General features: G+C 33.9%; 2 long non-coding RNA genes across 3 annotated transcripts in view; one reads left to right on the top strand and one right to left on the bottom strand.

Annotated features, from left to right (window-relative positions):
- Positions 1-25815, bottom strand: part of LOC128025690 (uncharacterized) — a 104928-nt gene that overhangs the window by 18507 nt on the left and 60606 nt on the right. The gene's annotated exons all lie outside the window — the stretch shown is intronic.
- Positions 15361-25815, top strand: part of LOC128025692 (uncharacterized) — a 51594-nt gene continuing 41139 nt past the window's right edge. Inside the window, exon 1 of the long non-coding RNA XR_008186199.1 lies at positions 15361-16816. This is a non-coding gene — a long non-coding RNA (uncharacterized LOC128025692). The remainder of the gene's footprint in view (positions 16817-25815) is intronic.

Raw genomic sequence — 25815 nt, 5'->3', positions numbered from 1 at the left:
TAGTCCTTCAAGAATCACTCAAAATATTCTGTTCATAAAGCCAATATATAAATAAATTCTTAATATATAGTATTCCACAATACATCATGCTATTCTAATTAAGTCCTTTTTTGGGATCTTTTACATCTCTCAGAACCTGACACATTGTAATTCTGAGAGTCAAGGAAAGTTGCAGTTCTGAAAAATGGTGGCACTCTAGACTAAATGCTCCATTATAGTGTCACACCTAATTCTTCACTTTAATTATTTTGCAGTTTAGGTGTTTCTGTTCTTCTCCACCTGTTTTTTTTTCTTTCTGACCCTTCTGACCCAGTAAGCATTTTGCTGTCCAGTGGTCATGTCTTTACTTTGTGATTACTGTAGTGATCTAATTTTGAATATTTCTCATGAGGATCTAATAATTTTGTTTTTTTTTTCAGTCTGAGTGAAATGTCTTTTTTTGGCTCATTTTATCAGTAAAGGAAAAGTGCCTTTATAGTTATTTTTTTCTCTTCCAGTCTTCATGGTCAACTACGTGTATATCACACTCGTTGCCTTCTCTAGTGCAGCTGAACCAATTCACATCCCATTCGTCAATATTTGTGATATCACAAATCCCGGAAAATGCTTGTTGTAGTCCAAACAATTTTTTTTGTTGTAGTTTTTAAAAAGTGATTTTTGTATAATTGCGCATGTTTATATTTCATATATATATATATATATATATATATATATATATATATATATAATTAAACATAACCACAGCACCACCAAGTGGACAAAACCTTTACCATCCCCAATGTGTCTCCTACTAATATATATATATATATATATATATATATATATATATATATATATATATATATATATAATTCAAGTGTACAGTTTACTTTTATTGCATATTGAAATAAATATTTCTGAGTTCTGTATCAATCTGTGTTGTTGTTTGTTTATTTTAATTTTTCTTAGGAAGATAACTGACCCTTTCCTTTGTAATAGATGTGCTTATAAACCAAGAACAAGCTATTTATAGCTGTATTTATAAACTGCTTAGTATTGACTATTAATGTTAAGACAAGGCTTTATAAAGCATAAACTGACTATTTACTAATGAGTGCAGTTATTATAAAGTGTTACCAATGCATTTACTAATGTTAACAAATTAGACATTATTTTACAGTGTTATCAAATCCTTAAATGTTTTTAAAAGTTTTTTTTTTACAATGATTTTATTAACCTATAAGCATTTGTGAAAGTTCTGCTTGCATTACAGCTTAGTCTTGATCTGTGAGCTGAACAGATTTACTGTAACATCCATGAGATTATGTAAATTCAAATAAATATCATGTCACAGGATGTCATAGGTCAGTATCAAATGAGTTTGAAATTATTATTTGCAGCACAAATAAGGTTTTTTAGGATTTTTAAAAATTCCTAAAACTCCTATAATTCCTAATTCCTATAATTATTATGCATAAACTATGAAATTATACAAAATGTATAAAAAAGTAAATAAATAAATACGCACAGACATTTTAAAAAAGCAGCCAAGACGAATGAGTTTCCTTTTATATATATATAGATTAAAGTTGAAGACAGAAGCAGGTAAATGCGGTCACGTAATATTCAAACCCAGTAGATCCACTTCAGATTTATTTGAAAAGTTTATATTCACGTGGCTGTTTTCGTTTATATTAGCCAAGCTATTATGTATTTTGAAATAATCTTGTCCGTGATGTATTCGTTCTTACGACGAAAGGCAGAATCCTGCAGCTGGAGAGATATATGTTATTCTGCCAGTCGGACTTTCAAATAGTCTTGCACACTTAAACGGGTCACAAACACCTGTATTTAGCTCGTGTTGTGTTATAATGGGTGTATTGTGTGCATGTATGGCAATAATTTATTTTAAAAAGCTCTTAAACAAGAATAAATTCGTTAGTTTTGAACTAGTGACACTGTACGCGCTGATCGGAGGCAGTGATTTCAGATAGGCAGCCGCGAATATTTCATTTTCACACAAACAGTTCAAAAACATCTGAATTTAGCTCTTGGTGTGTTCTAATTGGTGAATTGTGTGATATCGCTTTAATATTTTAATTTTAAAAGCTATAAAACAAGAATAAACACGTTTTTTTCTGAGCTCATCATTCCACACGCTCATGCTCAGAGCGGTGACTCATCTCTCGTGTTTCTCACGTATCACTGACCACACATCCATTATTAATGAGTCCTGACCTGGTAATAATCATATATGTTGGTTTAGCTTGTCAGTGTGAATTAAATCTAAGTATTTATTTGTATTTTAACCGATTTAAAAGTGAAACTAAAAGAGAGTCTCCTCCCTTTCAGTCGAATTTCCCTTTCAGGAATTGCACCTGTAGGGGCGCATTTTCTCTCAGACAATGTAAGTCTAAGCACATAATACTCAAACAGAGGGACAGAGTGAGATGAGATGTCTGACAGTTTTTTAATTTTCTTTTACCCATACAGTGTTGTAAAGTCGTGAAACTATCCATATTTACTCCGAATGACTTTTTTTTCTGTATGAAAAAAGGTTTTGAAGTGTTTGGAGTTAAAAAATGCAGGACAATTAATAATTCCCTTTTTACTGTCATTTAAAAAAATCACCACGTCAAAACCGTTCAAGCTATCCAAAATCCATTGGCAATTTAAGTTCCTCAATGTTTTTGCATCATGTAGACCAATTTTTGTGTGTATAGTGTTACTCTCCGCTGAGCAGTATGCATTAATTCACAGCTAAATGTAAAAAAAATCCACATTCAAATCAAAATAGCCGACTTCCTGTTGGTCGTAGCTGATGACTGTGAATTAGAAAGTTGTCCGTCTTGATAAGAAGAATTTATGTACCGAGTTTGGTGTCTGCAGCTAAAAGTAACCCCCCCACTTTTGACAAAAGGTGGCGCTATAGAGTGCCTCTTCCACGCCCTCTTATGAACTTTTGCCAGTGTCTAGTTATCATAAATACTGATATGTGTTCTGAGTTTGATGAAATTCTAAGCATGTTATATTCCTCAAAATCACATGAGAAGTATTCCAGTTTGACATGTTGCCACGGCAACAATATTTTTAGATATCAATATCCCCCAAGCAGATTCATATCTGCTGTGTTTTAACATTATTCTGAGGAAGTTTGAAGCAAATCGAGTAAAAATAAGATGCTGAATTCAAAGCATTTTGAAAATGACACACTTCCTGCTGCCAGTTGGTGGCGCTATAACTTTGACTCCTAATAGTCACATATATGCGATCGACATCATACAACGAATAATCTGATGAAGTTTGATTGAAATCAGGAAATGAATGTGGATGGTATTAGACACTTCCTGTTTCTCATTTCTCGCCATAATTTCAACGCCTCGCCACGAGCAAACCGTTCGAGATATCAAAAATCCCCTGGCAATGTTTCATCCCCAATGTCTTGAGATCATGTTGACCGAGTTTGGTGGCAATCGGGTAAAAAACCTATGACAAGTATATCAAATTCCAGAACATGTGCTTTTTACATAACTCTAAATAGCTGACTTCCTGTTGGGCGGAGCCTATAACATGAAATACTCAAGTTGTTCGGCACAATGAGATCTATATGTGTACTGAGTTTCATATTAATACGTGCAAGTATGTGTGAGCTATACATCAACATTTATGACTGTGTTCCAGGGGGCGCCGTAGAGCCCCTGTGCCACGCCCGGGTCCCAGCCTCTGCAGGCTCCTTAAGACCAAAGATTCCAAAGTGTGCACAAATTTTCAAGAGTTTTTGAGTATGTTAAGGACCCCAAAAGCCCCAACAACTTTGACGACAAATATGATTAATAAACCCTAAATAGCCAACTTCCTGTTGGGCGGAGCCTATGATATGCAATATGAAAGTTGTTTGTATTGATGAGTTCTATATGTGTACCGAATTTCGTACATCTACGTGCAAGTATGTATGATATATGGCCCTCCATTTTCCAGGGGGCGCTGTAGAGCCCCTGTGCCACGCCCGTGTATCAGTCTCTGCCCGGCCCTAATGGCCGCAGGTTCCAATGTGTGTGCCAATTTTCAAGACTTTTTAAGCATGTTAAGGGCCCCAAAAGCCCCCGAAACCTTGAAGAAAAATAATAATAATAAATAATAATAATAATAATAACAAATAATCCTAAGGAAAACAATAGGGCTCTCGCCCTCCAGGCTTGAGCCCTAAATATAGCTGCAAGCAGCGATGGCGGGCTCAAGCCGTCAGTGCAACACCACCCCGGTGGCATCGGGAAAACTGTGCCCAGCGGGCATAAGCATTTACAGTAACCCTCTGGCAATCAAATTTTAAGGGATATGGCAGTTAAAGGGTTAATCCGACCCGTCTAGACTTTGAAATCACATACACAGAACAATATATATAACTTTAGTAACACTTTATTTTAATATATATAAAAAATGTATAAGTTGTGCATCGTAGCTGACACCTAAATGAACACATTACAATTGGTTTATGACTGCAAGTCTTTCTCCTCAAATGCTATTGAGCTTCAAATTTGCTTTTGAGCCCATGTGAAAAAGTAGCATAATTTACATATGACTTACAGTTTGTTTTAATAAATATCAAACATTCAATTTAATGGTGCATTATAGCTGTCACCTAGATGAACAATTACAGTTGTTTTTATGACTGTAAGTCATTCTCTTCAAATGCTACTGACGTTAGAAAAGTGTATAACAATATTACATGAAACTTTAGAGACGGCCCCTAAATTTGAGACTCTCGAATGTCCAATGCCAAGCCAACTTTATGCCTGTTTTTGTTTTGTTTTTTACTTTATTTTTCTTTTCTCTGTGCCAGATTGCTGATATCTTTTACCCGGGCATAGATGTCCATCCATCAATTACGAACATTCATCCGCAAATGTCCGAGCGGTCGCGAGCGCGGATGGGAGAATGGCGCATGTTTTATTTTTTTTTAGCTACTGGGATGGTGCCCCCTCTGGGAGTTGGTGCCCTTCGAAGACTGCGTATTCTGCATATAGGGAGCGGCGGTACTATCTGGAAAATATATTCCTCAAACCGTCGTACAAGAGGAGGTGATGCTAGTACTTCAAGAATCTCTCAAAACCTATCTGTTCATAAAGCTTATATATAAAGTCTTAATATAGTATTCCACAATATGTTGTGCTATTCTTATATTATTGTGGTTTTTTACTGACATTGTTATTTGCTGTTATTTTTTGTTTTAATATTGTTACTGTTGTTGCTTGTTGTATGGTGACCTTGAGTGGTTTGAAAGGCGCCTTAAATAAAATGCATTATTATTATTATTATTATTATTAGCTGTACACTTGATAAAAAAAATAAATATAAACTTATGCAATTGTGTATATATATATATATATATATATATATATATATATATATATATATATATATATATATATAGTGAACTGTACACTGTACACTTCTTTTATTGCATCTTGAAATAAATGTTTCTGAGTTCTGTGTTTGTTTGTTTTTTTTTTGTTTTTTTTTTTCTTGTTTTTTTTTTAGGAAGATTACAGCCTTTAATCTCCTCAAAATAAATGTGCATATAAACCATGAACAATTTAATTATAGTTGTATTTATAAAATGCTTACTAATGACTATTAATTTTGGGAGTAGGCTAGCAACAGTTGATGTTGAGGCCTAAGATATTTCTTAAGCTGTAATGATGAAAAAACAACAACAACACAAAATTGCTTTTTTTTCTGCTGGTGATTAAAGAGATGATTAAGTCTCCCTCCCTCTCTCTCTCTCTCTCGCTCTCTCTCTCTGACACCAAGCCCATCCCCTCTCCCACACATTCACACAAACTCAGCACACACACTTAACACACACACACTTAACACACAAAAACACACACACACACACACACACACACACACATTATCCAGAGGGACAGAGTGACATCAGATGTATGGTAGTTTTTTTAATTTTCTATCATCCATATAGTGTTGTATAGTCTTGAAACTATGCATATTTCCTCAGAATGACTTGTCTTCTATGTGTACATTTTGTTGAAGTGTTTAGAAGCTGCACTTAAAAAAATAAAAGACATTTACTGGTTCCTTTTTTACTGTTATTTCAAAAAATCACCATGACAAAACCATTCAAGCTATCCAAAATTCATTCGCACCTGTTCTGTAAGATAAATCCTTTAAACAGTGGTAAAAGAGGATGTGGTGCTGATCATTCAAGAGTCACTCCAAACTTATCTGTCCATAAAGCCTATAAAGAATTATTCTTAATACACAGTATTTCACAATACTTCAGCATATTATTCTAATTAAGTGAGGGTCATTTTATCAGTAAAATACATATTATTTTTCTTTGAAAGATTTCTATAAATGATTTAAATCATACTTGTTTCTACAATAATTATTTAAAAGTAATCCTATAGCACCATCTGGTGGCCATTATTGGTACTAAGAATTGCAAGCTTGATTTATATGTTATGATAGTTTTAATTTTATGCTGGCTCTTGAAAATGATAAAGCTATGAAACTTACTGTGCTTCCTTCAAATGATGACTTCTACGTATATAAAAAATTATGAAGAGTTGGAATTAAAAATTTTAAAGATATAGTAAAATAACTATTTTTTTATGTTACTTTAATAAATCGCTATGGCCACACCATTTAAGGTATCCTAAACCCATTCGCAATTTAACATCTTCAGTATATGACTTCATGTTAAAACAGTTTGGTGTGAACTACTTGTGTCTTCTTGGAGGAGAATGAATTCATTTACAGGCTGAGTTTATCATAAATCCACAATAACATTCCTGAGTTCTGTATCAATCTGTGTTGTTGTTTGTTTATTTTAATTTTTTTATTTTTCATAGGAAGATAACTGACCCTTTACTCTCCTTTTTAATAAATGTGCTTATAAAACCAAGAACAAGCTATTTATAGCTGTATTTATAAACTGCTTACTAATGACTATTAATATTGGGACAAGGCTTTATAAAGCATGAACTGACTATTTACTAATGAGTGCAGTTATTATAAAGTGTTATTAATGCATTTGCTAATCTTAACAAATTAGACATTATTTTACAGTGTTATCAAATCCTTAAATGATTTGTAAGTGTTTTGTAATGATTTTATTGACCTACAAGCATTTGTGAAAGTTCTGCTTGCATTACAGCTTAGTCTTGATCTGTGAGCTGAACAGATTTACTGTTACATCCATGAGATTATGTAAATTCAAATAAATATCATGTCACAGGATGTCAGAGGTCAGTATCAAATGAGTTTGAAATTATTATCTGCAGCACAAATAAGGTTTTTTAGGATTTTTTTAAAAAAAAACCTAAAACTGTCAGAAAAGGATAAGGCCTAAGATTTCTATGTGAGTGGCTAAATTTATTTGTTTTTATAACTATAATGCATAAACTATGAAATTATACAAAATGTATAAAAATGTACAACATTTATTGTTTTCCAATGTTTTTTATTTAATTTATTTTTTGGGATTTACATAAAAACAAATTAGCCTACTGCAATCATTCTAAACAGCTTGAATAAAACCTGTTAATATTTATTATAGACCACTGTAACTGTGTATAATCTAAGAAACAAGTTAATTATGAAAATAAAAGTGTGTACACCAGATAAACTGGACGATAAAGAAATTGCTAACAATAGTATAATAGAGCATGTTTTAGGTTTTTAGGCGTTTAGATGCAGAAATGGACAAATCAAATGTAAAATAAAATGTAATTGATTTAATTAAATATAGATTAATTCGTGTTAGAGCAAAATAATAAATAAATATGTACACACATTAAAAAAGCCGCCAAGATGAATGAGTTTCCTTTTTTATATATAGATTAAAATTGAAGACAGAAGCAGCTGGTATATGCGGTCACTTAATATTCAAATCCAGTAGATCCACTTCAGATTTATTTCTCAACAGTTTATGTCTACGTGGCTGTTTTCGTTTATATTCGCCAAGCTATTATGTATTTTGAAATAATCTTGTCCGTGATGTGTTCGTTCTTACGACGAAAGGCAGAATCCTGCAGCTCGAGAGATATATGTTATTCTGCCAGTCGCGCTTTCAAACAGTCTTGCACACATAAACGGGTCACAAACACCTGCATTTAGCTCGTGTTGTGTTATAATGGGTGTATTGTGTGCATTTATATTTTATTTGAAAAAGCTCTTAAACAAGAATAAATTCATTAGTTTTGAACTTGTGACACTGTGCGCGCTGATCGGAGGCAGTGATTTCAGATAGGCAGCCGCGAATATTTCATTTTCACACAAACAGTTCAAAAACATCTGAATTTAGCTCCTGGTGTGTTCTAATTGGTGAATTGTGTAATATCACTTTAATATTTTAATTTAAAAAGCTATAAAACAAGAATAAACTCGTTTTTTCTGAGCTCGTCATTCCACACGCTCCTGCTCAGAGCGTGATTCATCTCTCGTGTTTCTCACGTATCACTGACCACACATCAATTATTAATGAGCCCTGACCTGATAATAATCATATATGTTGGTTTAGCTTGTCAGTGTGAATTAAATCTAAGTATTTATTAGTATTTTAACCGATTTAAAAATGAAACTAAAAGAGAGTCTCCTCCCTTTCAGTCGAATTTCCCTTTCAGGAATTGCACCTGTAGGGGCGCATTTTCTCTCAGACAATGTAAGTCTCAGCACATAATACTCAAACAGATGGACAGAGTGAGATGAGATGTCTGACAGTTTTTTAATTTTCTGTTATCCATACAGTGTTGTAAAGTCGTGAAACTATCCATATTTACTCAGAATGACTTTTTTTCTGTATGAAAAAAGGTTTTGAAGTGTTTGGAATTTAAAAATGCAGGACAATTAATAATTCCATTTTTACTGTCATTTAAAAAAATCACCACGACAAAACCGTTCAAGCTATCCAAAATCCTTTGGCAATTTAAGTTGTTTAAAATGTTTTGGCATCATGTAGACAAAGTTTGGTGTGTATAGTGTTACTCTCCTCTGAGCAGTATGCATTAATTCACAGCTAAATGTAAAAAAAAAATCCACATTCAAATCAAAATAGCTGACTTCCTGTTGATCGTAGCTGATGACTGTGAATTAGAAAGTTGTCCGTCTTGATAAGAACAATTTTTGTACCGAGTTTGGTGTCTGTAGCTAAAACTAACCCCCCCACTTTTGACAAAAGGTGGCGCTATAGAGTGCCTCTTCCACGCCCTCTTATGAACTTTCGCCAGTGTCTAGCTGTCACTAATACTGATATGTGTTCTGAATTTCATGAAATTCTAAGTATGTTATATGCCTTAAAATCACCTGAGAAGTATTTGTTTGACAAGAAGTTTGACATGTTGCCACGGCAACAATATTTTTAAATATCAATATCCCCCTAGCAGATTAATATAGGCTGTGTTTTAACATTATTCTGATGAAGTTTGAAGCAAATCGAGTAAAAATAAGATGCTGAATACAAAGCATTTTGAAAATGACACACTTCCTGCTGCCAGTTGGTGGCGCTATAACTTTGACTCCTAATAGTCACATATATGCGATCGACATCATACAAAGAATAATCTGATGAAGTTTGATTAAAATCAGGAAATGTATGTGGATGGTATTAGACACTTCCTGTTTCTCATTTCTCGCCATAATTTCAACGCCTCGCCACGAGCAAACCGTTTGAGATATCAAAAATCCCCTGGCAATTTTTCATCCCCAATGTCTTGAGATCATGTTGACCGAGTTTGGCGGCAATCGAGTAAAAAACCTATGACAAGTATTTCAAATTCCAGAGCATGCGCTTTTTACATAACTCTAAATAGCTGACTTCCTGTTGGGCGGAGCCTATGACATGCAATACGCAAGTTGTTCGGCACGATGAGATCTATATGTGTACTGAGTTTCATATTAATACGTGCAAGTATGTGTGAGCTATACATCAACATTTATGACTGTGTTCCAGGGGGCGCTGTAGAGCCCCTGTGCCACGCCCGTGTCCCAGCCTCTGCAGGCTCCTAAAGGCCACAGATTCCAAATTGTGCGCAAACTTTCAAGAGTTTTTGAGTATGTTAAGGACCCCAAAAGCCCCCACAACTTTGACGACAAATATGAATAATAAACCCCAAATAGCCAACTTCCTGTTGGGCGGAGCCTATGATATGCAATACGAAAGTTGTTTGTATTGATGAGTTCTATATGTGTACCGAGTTTCGTACGTCTACGTGCAAGTATGTATGATATATGGCCCTCCATATTCCAGGGGGCACTGTAGAGCCCCTGTGCCACGCCCGTGTATCAGTCTCTGCCCGGCCCTAATGGCCGCAGGTTCCAATGTGTGTGCCAATTTTCAAGACTTTTTAAGCATGTTAAGGGCCCCAAAAGCCCCCGAAACCTTGAAGAAAAATAATAATAATAAATAATAATAATAACAAATAATCCTAAGGAAAACAATAGGGCTCTCGCCCTCCAGGCTTGAGCCCTAATAATAATAATAATAATAAATATAGCTGCAAGCAGCGATGGCGGGCTCAAGCCACCAGTGCCATCGCCACCCCGGTGGCATCAGGTAAACTGTGCCCAGCGGGCACATGCATTCACAATATCCCTCTGGCAGTGAGGTTTTAAAGGATATGGCAGTTAAAGGGTTAATCCGAATCATCTAGACTTTAAAATCACATTCACAGAACAATATATATGTATAACTTTAGTAACACTTTACAATAAGATTCCATTCATAAACATTATGTTAACATGAACAATATTTATATAGCATTCATTCACGTCAGTTAATATTCCAAACTTAAACATTAAAACTTTGTTTTATTGTGATTTTTTTCCAAGCACATTTTACCAATTCCTAACCATATAAATCTTAATAACTACCATTATTTTTTATTTAATCATTTATGAGTGCTATACAATAGTCCAGGAAAGCTGGAAGAGAAAAACTCCTTATATTCATGTGTGCAGAATTATTAGGCATGTTTTCTTTTACAGATGAAATGCGCTAAAATAGACTTTTAACTCAAACTGTAAGGTCGAAAATTATGAAATACCCATGAGAAATATCAAACACAAATGCAATACAGAAATGGATAAGTTAAGACTTGACCATTGTACAAAAAATACTGACTGGGTCATGAGGTCAGAAAAGAAGAAGAAAAAAGCAGGTCAAGAAGAACTGACAAAAAGAATTGCAAAATAATTAGTAATTAATGTGAAGATTAATTTTTAGTCAATTCTGCAAGACAGACTTTTCAGGAAAGGAGGTGGAATAAAAATGAGCTCCTAAATCTTAATCCTGGATTCTGGAAGATATATTCCTCAAACCATCGGACAAGAGGAGGTGGTGCTGGTCCTTCACGAGTCACTCTAATCTGTTCATAAAGCCTATATATAAAGACTTAATATATAGTATTTCACAATACTTCATGGTATTCTAATTAAATCATTTTTTGGAATCTTAAGTCTCTCAGAGCCTGACACCGAGTAATTCTGGAGACTCGAGGAAAGTGGCAGTTCTGTAAAATGTTGGCGCTGGAGACTAAATGCACCCTGATAGTTTCACACCTAATTCACTTAACACACACACACACACACACACACACACACACACACACACACACACACACACATTACCCACAGTGACAGTGGGACTGAGTGACATCAGATGTATGATAGTTTTTTTTAATTTTCTATCATCCATACAGTGTTGTATAGTCATGAAACTATGGTCATGAGACCAGTCATTCTGAGGAAATATGCCTCAGAATGACTGGTCTTCTATGTGTACATTTTTTTTTTTTAAGTGTTTAGAAGCTGCACTTTAAAAAAATAAAAAGACATTTACTGGTTCCTTTTTTACTATTATTTCAAAAAATCATCACGGCAAAACCATTCAAGCTATCCAAAATTCATTCACACCTATTCTGTAAGATTAATTCTTTAAACAGTGGTAAAAGAGGATGTGGTGCTGAACCTTCAAGAGTCACTCAAAACGTTATCTGTCCATAAAGCCTATAAAGAATTATTCTTAATATACAGTTCAAAATACTTCAGCTTGTTATTCTAATTAAGTGAGGGTCATTTTATCAGTAAAATATATACAATTCATTTTTTTTGAAAGATTTCTATGAATGATTTAAATCATACTCGTTTCTACAATAATTATTTAAAAGTAATCCTATAGCTCCCTCTGATGGCCATTATAGGTACTAAGAATTGCAAGCTTGATTTATAAGTTATGATAGTTTAAATTTTATGCTGGCTCTTGAAAGTGATAAAGCTATGAAACTTACTGTGCTTCCTTCAAATGATGACTTCTACGTATATAAAAAATTATGAATAGTTGGAATTAAACATTTCAAAGATATAGTAAAATAACTATTGTATTTTTTTATGTTACTTTAATAAATCGCTATGGCCACACCATTTAAAGTATCCTAAACCCATTCGCAATTTAACATCTTCAGTATATGGCTTCATGTTAAAACAGTTTGGTGTGAACTACTTGTGTCTTCTTGGAGGAGAATTAATTCATTTACAGGCTGAGTTTATCATAAATCCACAATAACATTTCTGAGTTCTGTATCAATCTGTGTTGTTGTTTGTTTATTTTTATTTTATTTATTTTTCATAGGAAGATAACTGACCCTTTACTCTCCTTTTTAATAAATGTGCTTATAAACCAAGAACAAGCTATTTATAGCTGTATTTATAAACTGCTTACTACTGACTATTAATATTGGGACAAGGCTTTATAAAGAATGAACTGACTATTTACTAATGAGTGCAGTTATTATAAAGTGTTATCAATGCATTTGCTAATGTTTACAAATTAGACATTATTTCACAGTGTTATCAAATCCCTTAAATGATTTGTAAGTGTTTTGTAATGATTTTATTGACCTACAAGCATTTGTGAAAGTTCTGCTTGCATTACAGCTTAGTCTTGATCTGTGAGCTGAACAGATTTACTGTTACATCCATGAGATTATGTAAATTCAAATAAATATCATGTCACAGGATGTCAGAGGTCAGTATCAAATTAATTTGAAATTATTATTTGCAGCACAAATAAGGTTTTTTAGGATTTTTAAAAATCCCTAAAACTGTCAAAAAAGGATAAGGCCTAAGATTTCTATGTGAGTGGCTAAATTTATTTGTTTTTATAACTATAATGCATAAACTATAAAATTATACAAAATGTATAAAAAAGTACAACAGTTATTCTTTTCCAATGTTTTTTATTTATTTAAACTTTTTTTTTTTTTTTTTTTTTGGATTTACATTTTAAAAAATTAGCCTACGGCATTCATTCTAAACAGCTTGAATAAAACCTGTTAATATTTATTATAGACCACTGTAACTGTGTATAATCTAACAAACAAGTTTATTATGAAAATAAAAGTGTACACCAGATAAATTGGACGATAAAGAAATTGCTAACAATAGTATAATAGAGCATGTTTTAGGTTTTTAGGCGTTTAGATGCCGAAATGGACAAATCAAATGTAAAATAAAATGTAATTGATTTAATTAAATATAGATTAAGTCTTGTTAGAGCAAAATAATAAATAAATACGTACACATATTAAAAAAGCAGCCAAGATGAATGAGTTTAATTTTTTATATAGATTAAAATTGAAGACAGAAGCAGCTGGTATATGCGGTCACTTAATATTCAAATCCAGTAGATCCACTTCAGATTTATTTCTCAACAGTTTATGTTCACGTGGCTGTTTTCGTTTATATTCGCCAAGCAATTATGTATTTTGAAATAATCTTGTCCGTGATGTGTTCGTTCGTACGACGAAAGGCGGAATCCTGCAGCTCAAGAGATATGTTATTCTGCCAGTCGCGTTTTCAAGTAGTCTTGCACACTTAAACGGGTCACAAACACCTGCATTTAGCTCTTGTGTTATAATGGGTGTATTGTGTGCATTTATGGCAATATTTTATTTGAAAAAGCTCTTAAACAAGAATAAATTCGTTTGTTTTGAACTTGTGACACTGTAAGCGCTGATCGGAGGCGGTGATTTCAGATAGGCAGCCGCGAATATTTCATTTTCACACAAACAGTTCAAAAACATCTGAATTTAGCTCTTGGTGTGTTCTAATTGGTGAATTGTGTGATATCGCTTTAATATTTTATTTGTTAAAGCTATAAAACAAAAATAAACTCGTTTTTCTGAGCTCGTCATTCCACACGCTCCTGCTCAGAGCGTGATTCATCTCTCGTGTTTCTCACGTATCACTGACCACACATCAATTATTAATGAGCCCTGACCCGGTAATAATCATATATGTTGGTTTAGCTTGTCAGTGTGAATTAAATCCAAGTATTATTTTGTATTTTAACCGATTTAAAAATGAAACTAAAAGAGAGTCTCCTCCCTTTCAGTCGAATTTCCCTTTAAGGAATTGAACCTGTAGGGGCGCATTTTCTCTCAGACAATGTAAGTCTCAGCACATAATACTCAAACAGAGGGACAGAGTGAGATGAGATGTCTGACAGTTTTTTAATTTTCTGTTATCCATACAGTGTTGTAAAGTCGTGAAACTATCCATATTTACTCAGAATGACTTTTTTTTTGTATGAAAAAAGGTTTTGAAGTGTTTGGAATTTAAAAATGCAGGACAATTAATAATTCCATTTTTACTGTCATTTAAAAAAATCACCACGACAAAACCGTTCAAGCTATCCAAAATCCTTTGGCAATTTAAGTTGTTTAAAATGTTTTGGCATCATGTAGACAAAGTTTGGTGTGTATAGTGTTACTCTCCTCTGAGCAGTATGCATTAATTCACAGCTAAATGTAAAAAAAAATCCACATTCAAATCAAAATAGCTGACTTCCTGTTGATCGTAGCTGATGACTGTGAATTAGAAAGTTGTCCGTCTTGGTAAGAACAATTTTTGTACCGAGTTTGGTGTCTGTAGCTAAAACTAACCCCCCCACTTTTGACAAAAGGTGGCGCTATAGAGTGCCTCTTCCACGCCCTCTTATGAACTTTTGCCAGTGTCTAGTTATCATAAATACTGATATGTGTTCTGAATTTCATGAAATTCTAAGTATGTTATATGCCTTAAAATCACCTGAGAAGTATTCAAGTTTGACATGTTGCCACGGCAACAATATTTTTAGATATCAATATCCCCCCAGCAGATTTATATCGGCTGTGTTTTAACATTATTCTGATGAAGTTTGAAGCAAATCGAGTAAAAATAAGATGCTGAATACAAAGCATTTTGAAAATGACACACTTCCTGCTGCCAGTTGGTGGCGCTATAACTTTGACTCCTAATAGTCACATATATGCGATCGACATCATACAATGAATAATCTGATGAAGTTTGATTAAAATCAGGAAATGTATGTGGATGGTATTAGACACTTCCTGTTTCTCATTTCTCGCCATAATTTCAACGCCTCGCCACGAGCAAACCGTTTGAGATATCAAAAATCCCCTGGCAATTTTTCATCCCCATTGTCTTGAGATCATGTTGACCGAGTTTGGCGGCAATCGAGTAAAAAACCTATGACAAGTATTTCAAATTCCAGAGCATATGCTTTTTACATAACTCTAAATAGCTGACTTCCTGTTGGGCGGAGCCTATAACATGCAATACGCAAGTTGTTCGGCACGATGAGATCTAAATGTGTACTGAGTTTCATATTAATATGTGCAAGTATGTGTGAGCTATACATCAACATTTATGACTGTGTTCCAGGGGGCGCTGTAGAGCCCCTGTGCCACGCCCAGGTCCCAGCCTCTGCAGGCTCCTTAAGGCCACAGATTCCAAAGTGTGCGCAAACTTTCAAGAGTTTTTGAGTATGTTAAGGACCCCAAAAGCCCCCACAACTTTGACGACAAATATGAATAATAAACCCCAAATAGCCAACTTCCTGTTGGGCGGAGCCTATGATATGCAATTCGAAAGTTGTTTGTATTGATGAGTTCTATATGTTTACCGAGTTTTGTGCGTCTACGTGCAAGTATGTATGATATATGGCCCTCAGCATTCCAGGGGGCGCTGTAGAGCCCCTGTGCCACGCCCGTGTATCAGTCTCTGCCCGGCCCTAATGGCCGCAGGTTCCAATGTGTGTGCCAATTTTCAAGACTTTTTAAGCATGTTAAGGGCCCCAAAAGCCCCCGAAACCTTGAAGAAAAATAATAATAAATATAGCTGCAAGCAGCGATGGCGGGCTCAAGCCACCAATGCCATCGCCACCCCGGTGGCATCAGGTAAACTGTGCCCAGCGGGCACATGCATTCACATTATCCCTCTGGCAGTGAGGTTTTAAAGGATAAGGCAGTTAAAGGGTTAATCAGAATCAACAAGACTTTAAAATCACATTCACAGAACAATATATATAACTTTAGTGACACTTTACAATAATATTTCATTTCTAAACATTATGTTAACATGAACAATATTTATATAGCATTCATTCATGTCAGTTAATATTCCAAACTTAAACATTAAAACATTGTTTTTTTGTGATTTTTTTCCAAGCACATTTTACCAATTCCAAACCATATCAATCTTAATAACTACCATTATTTTTTATTTAATCATTTATGAGTGCTATACAATAGTCCAGGAAAGCTGGAAGAGAAAAACTCCTTATATTCATGTGTGCAGAATTATTGGGCATGTTTTCTTTTACAGATGAAATGCAATAAAAAAGAGTTTTAACTCAAACTGTTTTAACTCAAAGTCGAAAATTATGAAATACCCATGAGAAATATCAAACACAAATGCAATACAGAAATGGATAAGTTAAGACTTGACCATTGTAGAAAAATGCTGACTGGGTCATGAGGTCAGAAAAGAAGAAGAAGAAAAAAAAACAGGTCAAGAAGAACTGACAAAAATAATTGCAAAATAATTAGGAATTAATGTGAAGATTAATTTTTAGTCAATTCTGCAAGACAGACTTTCAGGAAAGGAGGTGGAATAAAAATGAGCTCCTAAATCTTAATCCCGGATTCTGGAAGATATATTCCTCAAACCATCGGACAAGAGGAGGTGGTGCTGGTCCTTCACAAGTCACTCTAATCTGTTCAAAAAGCCTATATATAAAGTCTTAATATATAGTATTTCACAATACTTCATGGTATTCTAATTAAATCATTTTTTGGAATCTTAGATCTCTCAGAACCTGACACATTGTAATTCTGAGACTCCAGGAAAGTGGCAGTTCTGTAAAATGTTGGCGCTGGAGACTAAATGCTCCCTGATAGTTTCACACCTAATTCACTTAACACACACACACACACACACACACAGACACATTACCCACAGTGACAGAGGGACAGAGTGACATCAGATGTATGATAGTTTTTTAATTTTCTATCATCCATATAGTGTTGTATAGTCATGAAACCATGCATATTTCCTCAGAATGACTTGTCTTCTCTGTGTACATTTTTTTGAAGTGTTTAGAAGCTGCACTTAAAAAAAGTAAAGACATTTACCGGTTACTTTTTTATTGTTATTTCAAAAAATCACCACGACAAGACCATTCAAGCCATTCAAAATTCATCCGCACCTGTACTGTTAAATACATTCTTTAAACAGTGGTAAAAGAGGATGTGGTGCTGATCCTTCAAGAGTCACTCAAAACGTATTTGTCCATAAAGCCTATAAAGAATTATTCTTAATATACAGTTCACAATACTTCAGCTTGTTATTCTAATTAAGTGAGGGTCATTTTATCAGTAAAATACATAAAATTCATATTATTTTTCTTTGAAAGATTTCTATAAATGATTTAAATCATACTTGTTTCTACAATAATTATTTAAAAGTAATCCTATAGCGCCATCTGGTGGCCATTATTGGTACTAAGAATTGCAAGCTTGATTTATATGTTATGATAGTTTTAATTTTATGCTGGCTCTTGAAAATGATAAAGCTATGAAACTTACTGTGCTTCCTTCAAATGATGACTTCTACGTATATAAAAAATTATGAAGAGTTGGAATTAAAAATTTTAAAGATATAGTAAAATAACTATTGTATTTTTTTTTATGTTACTTTAATAAATCGCTATGGCCACACCATTTAAGGTATCCTAAACCCATTCGAAATTTAACATCTTCAGTATATTGGCTTCATGTTAAAAAAGTTTGGTGTGAACTACTTGTGTCTTCTTGGAGGAGTATGAATTCATTTACAGGCTGAGTTTATCATAAATCCACAATAACATTTCTGAGTTCTGTATCAATCTGTGTTGTTTGTTTATTTTTTTTTATTTTTTTTTTTCATAGGAAGATAACTGACCCTTTATTCTCCTTTTTAATAAATGTGCTTATAAACCAAGAACAAGCTATTTATAGCTGTATTTATAAACTGCTTACTACTGACTATTAATATTGGGACAAGGCTTTATAAAGCATGAACTGACTATTTACTAATGAGTGCAGTTATTATAAAGTGTTATCAATGCATTTGCTAATGTTAACAAATTAGACATTATTTTACAGTGTTATCAAATCCCTTAAATGATTTTTAAGTGTTTTGTAATGATTTTATTGACCTACAAGCATTTGTGAAAGTTCTGCTTGCATTACAGCTTAGTCTTGATCTGTGAGCTGAACAGATTTACTGTTACATCCATGAGATTATGTAAATTCAAATAAATATCATGTCACAGGATGTCAGAGGTCAGTATCAAATTAGTTTGAAATTATTATTTGCAGCACAAATAAGGTTTTTTAGGATTTTTAAAAATCCCTAAAACTGTCAGAAAAGGATAAGGCCTAAGATTTCTATGTGAGTGGCTAAATTTGTTTGTTTTTATAACTATAATGCATAAACTATGAAACTATACAAAATGTATAAAAAAGTACAAGTTATTGTTTTCCAATGTTTTTTATTTATTTTTTTTTATTTTTTTGGATTTACATTTTAAAAAATTAGCCTAAGGCAATCATTCTAAACAGCTTGAATAAAACCTGTCAATATTTATTATAGACCACTATAACTGTGTATAATCTAACAAACAAGTTTATTATGAAAATAAAAGCGTGTACACCGGATAAATTGGACGATAAAGAAATTGCTAAGAATAGTATACAATAGTTTTTAGGCGTTTAGATGCAGAAATGGAAAAATAAAATGTAAAATAAAATGTAATTGATTTAATTAAATATAGATTAAGTCTTGTTAGAGCAAAATAATAAATAGATACGTACACACATTAAACAAGCAGCCAAGATGAATGAGTTTAATTTTTTATATAGATTAAAATTGAAGACAGAAGCAGCTGGTATGCGGTCACTTAATATTAAATTCCAGTAGATCCACTTTAGATTTATTTCTCAACAGTTTATGTTCACGTGGCTGTTTTCGTTTATATTAGCCAAGCTATTATGTATTTTGAAATAATCTTGTCCTTGAAGTGTTCGTTCTTACGACGAAAGGCAGAATCCTGCAGCTCGAGAGATATATGTTATTCTGCCAGTCGCGCTTTCAAATAGTCTTGCACACTTAAACGGGTCACAAAAGACCTGCATTTAGCTCGTGTTGTGTTATAATGGATGTATTGTGTGCATTTATGGCAATAATTTATTTTAAAAAGCTCTTAAACAAGAATAAATTCGTTAGTTTTGAACTTGTGACACTGTGCGCGCTGATCAGAGGCAGTGATTTCAGATATAGGCAGCCGCGAATATATCATTTTCACACAAACAGTTCAAAAACATCTTAATTTAGCTCTTGGTGTGCTCTAATTGGTGAATTGTGTGATATCGCTGCAATACTTTATTTTTAAAAGCTTTAAAACAGGAATAAATTCGTTTTTTCTGAGCTCTTTACTCCAGACGCTCGTGGTCACAGCGGTGATTCATCTCTCCTATTTCTCACGTATCTCTGGCCAGAAATAATTTATCCATGAGCCCTGAACCGGTAATAATCATATATGTTGGTTTAGCTTGTCAGTGTGAATTAAATCTAAGTATTTATTTGTATTTTAACCGATTTAAAAATGAAACTAAAAGAGAGTCTCCTCCCTTTCAGTCGAATTTCCCTTTCAGGAATTGAACCTGTAGGGGCGCATTTTCTCTCAGACAATGTAAGTCTCAGCACATAATACTCAAACAGAGGGACAGAGTAAGATGAGATGTCTGACAGTTTTTTAATTTTCTGTTATCCATACAGTGTTGTAAAGTCATTAAACTATGCATATTTACTCAGAATAACTTTTTTTCTGTATGAAAAAAGGTTTTGAAGTGTTTGGAATTTAAAAATGCAGGAAAATTAATAGTTCCATCTTTATTGTCATTTAAAAAAATCACCACGACAAAACCATCCAAGCTATCCAAAACCCATTCACAATTTAAGTTCCTCAATGTTTTTTCAACATGTACACCAAGTTTGGTGTGTATAGTGTTACTCTCCTCTGAGCAGTATGCATTAATTCACAGCTAAATGTAAAAAAAATCCACATTCAAATCAAAATAGCCGACTTCCTGTTGGTCGTAGCTGATGACTGTGAATTAGAAAGTTGTCCGTCTTAAAAAGAACAATTTTTGTACTGAGTTTGGTGTTTGTAGCTAAAACTAACCCCCCCACTTTTGACAAAAGGTGGCGCTATAGAGTGCCTCTTCCACACCCTCTTATGAACTTTTGCCAGTGTCTAGCTGTCACTAATACTGATATGTGTTCTGAGTTTGATGAAATTCTAAGCATGTTATATGCCTCAAAATCACCTGAGAAGTATTCCAGTTTGACATGTTGCCACGGCAACAATATTTTTTAGATATCAATATCCCCCCAGCAGATTTATATCGGCTGTGTTTTAACATTATTCTGATGAAGTTTGAAGCAAATCGAGTAAAAATAAGATGTTGAATTCCAAGCATTTTGAAAATGACACACTTCCTGCTGCCAGTTGGTGGCGCTATAACTTTGACTCCTAATAGTCACATATATGTGATCGACATCATACAATGAATAATCTGATGAAGTTTGATTGAAATCAGGAAATGTATCTGGATGGTATTAGACACTTCCAGTTTCTCAATTCTCGCCATAATTTCAACGCCTCGCCACGAGCAAACCGTTCGAGATATCAAAAATCCCCTGGCAATTTTTCATCCCCAATGTCTTGAGATCATGTTGACCGAGTTTGGTGGTAAATGAGTAAAAAACCTATGACAAGTATATCAAATTCCAGAGCATGCGCTTTTTACATAACTCTAAATAGCTGACTTCCTGTTGGGCGGAGCCCAATGACATGCAATACGAAAATTGTTTGGCACAATGAGATCTATATGTGTACTGAGTTTCATATGAATATGTGCAAGTATGTGTGAGCTATACATCAACATTTATGACTGTGTTCCAGGGGGCGCCGTAGAGCCCCTGTGCCACGCCCGGGTCCCAGCCTCTGCAGGCTCCTAAAGGGCACAGATTCCAAAGTGTGTGCAAATTTTCAAGAGTTTTTGAGTATGTTAGGGACCCCAAAAGCCCCCACAACTTTGACCAAAAATATGAATAATAAACCCTAAATAGCCAACTTCCTGTTGGGCGGAGCCTATGACATGCAGTACGAAAGTTGTTTGGTTTAATGAGATCTACATGTGTACCAAGTTTCATGTGTCTACGTGCAAGTATGTGTGATATATGGCCCTCAGTATTCCAGGGGGCGCTGTAGAGCCCCTGTGCCACGCCCGTGTATCAGTCTCTGCCCGACCCTAATGGCCGCAGGTTCCAATCTGTGTGCCAATTTTCAAGAGTTTTCGAGCATGTTAAGGACCCCAAAAGCCCCCGTAACGTTAGAAAAAAATAATAATAATAATAATAATAAAAAATAATCCTAAGGAAAACAATAGGGCTCTCGCCCTCCAGGCTTGAGCCCTAATAAATAAATATAGCTGCAAGCAGCGATGGCGGGCTCAAGCCACCAGTGCCATCGCCACCCCGGTGGCATCAGGTAAACTGTGCCCAGCGGGCACATGCATTCACAATATCCCTCTGGCAGTGAAGTTTTAAAGGATATGGCAGTTAAAGGGTTAATCCGAATCATCTAGACTTTAAAATCACATTCACAGAACAATATATATGTATAACTTTAGTAACACTTTACAATAAGATTCCATTCATAAACATTATGTTAACATGAACAATATTTATATAGCATTCATTCACGTCAGTTAATATTCCAAACTTAAACATTAAAACATTGTTTTATTGTGATTTTTTTCCAAGCACATTTTACCAATTCCTAACCATATAAATCTTAATAACTACCATTATTTTTTATTTAATCATTTATGAGTGCTATACAATAGTCCAGGAAAGCTGGAAGAGAAAAACTCCTTATATTCATGTGTGCAGAATTATTAGGCATGTTTTCTTTTACAGATGAAATGCGCTAAAATAGACTTTTAACTCAAACTGTAAGGTCGAAAATTATGAAATACCCATGAGAAATATCAAACACAAATGCAATACAGAAATGGATAAGTTAAGACTTGACCATTGTACAAAAAATACTGACTGGGTCATGAGGTCAGAAAAGAAGAAGAAAAAAGCAGGTCAAGAAGAACTGACAAAAAGAATTGCAAAATAATTAGGAATTAATGTGAAGATTAATTTTTAGTCAATTCTGCAAGACAGACTTTTCAGGAAAGGAGGTGGAATAAAAATGAGCTCCTAAATCTTAATCCTGGATTCTGGAAGATATATTCCTCAAACCATCGAACAAGAGGAGGTGGTGCTGGTCCTTCACGAGTCACTCTAATCTGTTCATAAAGCCTATATATAAAGACTTAATATATAGTATTTCACAATACTTCATGGTATTCTAATTAAATCATTTTTTGGAATCTTAAGTCTCTCAGAGCCTGACACCGAGTAATTCTGGAGACTCCAGGAAAGTGGCAGTTCTGTAAAATGTTGCCGCTGGAGACTAAATGCACCCTGATAGTTTCACACCTAATTCACTTAACACACACACACACACATTACCCACAGTGACAGTGGGACTGAGTGACATCAGATGTATGATAGTTTTTTTTAATTTTCTATCATCCATACAGTGTTGTATAGTGATGAAACTATGGTCATGAGACCAGTCATTCTGAGGAAATATGCCTCAGAATGACTGGTCTTCTATGTGTACATTTTTTTTTTTTTAAGTGTTTAGAAGCTGCACTTTAAAAAAATAAAAAGACATTTACTGGTTCCTTTTTTACTATTATTTCAAAAAATCATCACGGCAAAACCATTCAAGCTATCCAAAATTCATTCACACCAGGGGCGATTCTAAGATTTTGATTTTAGGGGGGCTCAGCCCCCAATAAGGGTATGATTAAAAAATATTATTTGACTATTAGGGTAGGGTTGTATACTACTAACCTTATTGCAATCCACTATTCCATTGTATTCCCTGTATTTCATATATGGGAGTAGGAGTACTGACTGAGCCATATATAACACTGTAAAAAAAACTAATACAGTTTTTTAGATGTGACCAGTCACTGGAAAATTTTGAATTGGGAATGTAGATTTATTTATTTTTTTTACAATAAAGACTAACTGATTCAGTATTAGGACATTCATGTTTATCCTTTGATGATACCACTGCTTTTTCTTATGAAATGTACGTGGAAATCGGCAGAATATTAAAACAACATAAGGGTTCAATGACTGCAATGAATCTTGGGAACACAGTGGTATTGTGTGTGTGTGTGTGTGTGAGGCTGTCTGTTCTATTCTCACCTGACTGTTGCTCATTTGCAGACCTACTCCTGCACAACAAAAAAATGTTGTATATCCATCTACAATGAAATATAAATTATTATATTTTTTTATTATTATTATTATTATTATTATTATAAATTTTTAGCTTTTTAGCCTTTATAATCAACAATACGGTTGGTTATACATCAAGTCAGCCCCTGAAAATGTATTTCATTTCAAATCATTTAACTAACCAGCTAATATTCATTAAGAATATAGACAAAACATGTATTAATGTAATTGTCTATTGGCAATATGTTTAATCTGTTCTATATTTATTTCAATTTATTAAAAATAACACAATTATCAATTTGCCACTTCTATAACTCAATTACTTAAAAAAAAAAAAAAAATCACAGATCCCTTTACTCTTACTCTAATATATGTATCATGATACACTAATGATTCATTATTACTTAATACAAAATTATATTTAATAATAGAAAACAAAATATCTCCACATGATGTTTCTCTCTCTGTGCCATTTAGTGCTTTCAGACAATGATGTGTGTCGTTAATAATTTATTTTGCATGGCTGCATAATGTAATGCCGAAATACACAATAATATGTTTTCAATTTTAAAAAGTAAATTAAAATAAATCATGATCGTTTTCTAAAGTATGTTTTCATGGGTGTTAATCGCTTCATTTTTGTTGGAAGAAAAAACAACTGTCACACTGTGATAAAGGCTGAAGGTGAACGCAGCGAAGACGTACTGGTATTGGATGCGAGAACACACACACGCACACACACACACGCACGCACACACACACCTTGTACTCTCTGATGTTCGCTCTGCTCGGCGCCACTGTGGATTGAAAAACGCGCTGAATCCATGCAGACTCAGATCAGGGGAGTAGCCGGAACTTGATGCAGCTTGCCACCGTTTCAAATGAGTTTTTAAAGGGGACTGAAGCGATCACTAATTAATTAATCAAATAATTTTTTAGGGGGGCTGGGCATAAGTTTAGGGGGGCTGAAGCGACGCCCCTGATTCACACCTATTCTGTAAGATTAATTCTTTAAACAGTGGTAAAAGAGGATGTGGTGCTGAACCTTCAAGAGTCACTCAAAACGTTATCTGTCCATAAAGCCTATAAAGAATTATTCTTAATATACAGTTCAAAATACTTCAGCTTGTTATTCTAATTAAGTGAGGGTCATTTTATCAGTAAAATATATACAATTCATTTTTTTGAAAGATTTCTATGAATGATTTAAATCATACTCGTTTCTACAATAATTATTTAAAAGTTATCCTATAGCTCCCTCTGGTGGCCATTATAGGTACTAAGAATTGCAAGCTTGATTTATAAGTTATGATAGTTTAAATTTTATGCTGGCTCTTGAAAGTGATAAAGCTATGAAACTTACTGTGCTTCCTTCAAATGATGACTTCTACGTATATAAAAAATTATGAATAGTTGGAATTAAACATTTCAAAGATATAGTAAAATAACTATTGTATTTTTTTATGTTACTTTAATAAATCGCTATGGCCACACCATTTAAGGTATCCTAAACCCATTCGCAATTTAACATCTTCAGTATATGGCTTCATGTTAAAACAGTTTGGTGTGAACTACTTGTGTCTTCTTGGAGGAGAATTAATTCATTTACAGGCTGAGTTTATCATAAATCCACAATAACATTTCTGAGTTCTGTATCAATCTGTGTTGTTGTTTGTTTATTTTTATTTTATTTATTTTTCATAGGAAGATAACTGACACTTTACTCTCCTTTTTAATAAATGTGCTTATAAACCAAGAACAAGCTATTTATAGCTGTATTTATAAACTGCTTACTACTGACTATTAATATTGGGACAAGGCTTTATAAAGAATGAACTGACTATTTACTAATGAGTGCAGTTATTATAAAGTGTTATCAATGCATTTGCTAATGTTAACAAATTAGACATTATTTTACAGTGTTATCAAATCCCTTAAATGATTTGTAAGTGTTTTGTAATGATTTTATTGACCTACAAGCATTTGTGAAAGTTCTGCTTGCATTACAGCTTAGTCTTGATCTGTGAGCTGAACAGATTTACTGTTACATCCATGAGA

Source organism: Carassius gibelio, chromosome A12 (genome assembly GCF_023724105.1).
Source record: "Carassius gibelio isolate Cgi1373 ecotype wild population from Czech Republic chromosome A12, carGib1.2-hapl.c, whole genome shotgun sequence".
In the NCBI taxonomy this organism is placed as follows: domain Eukaryota; kingdom Metazoa; phylum Chordata; class Actinopteri; order Cypriniformes; family Cyprinidae; genus Carassius; species Carassius gibelio.
This window is presented reverse-complemented; position numbering and strand designations above follow the sequence as displayed.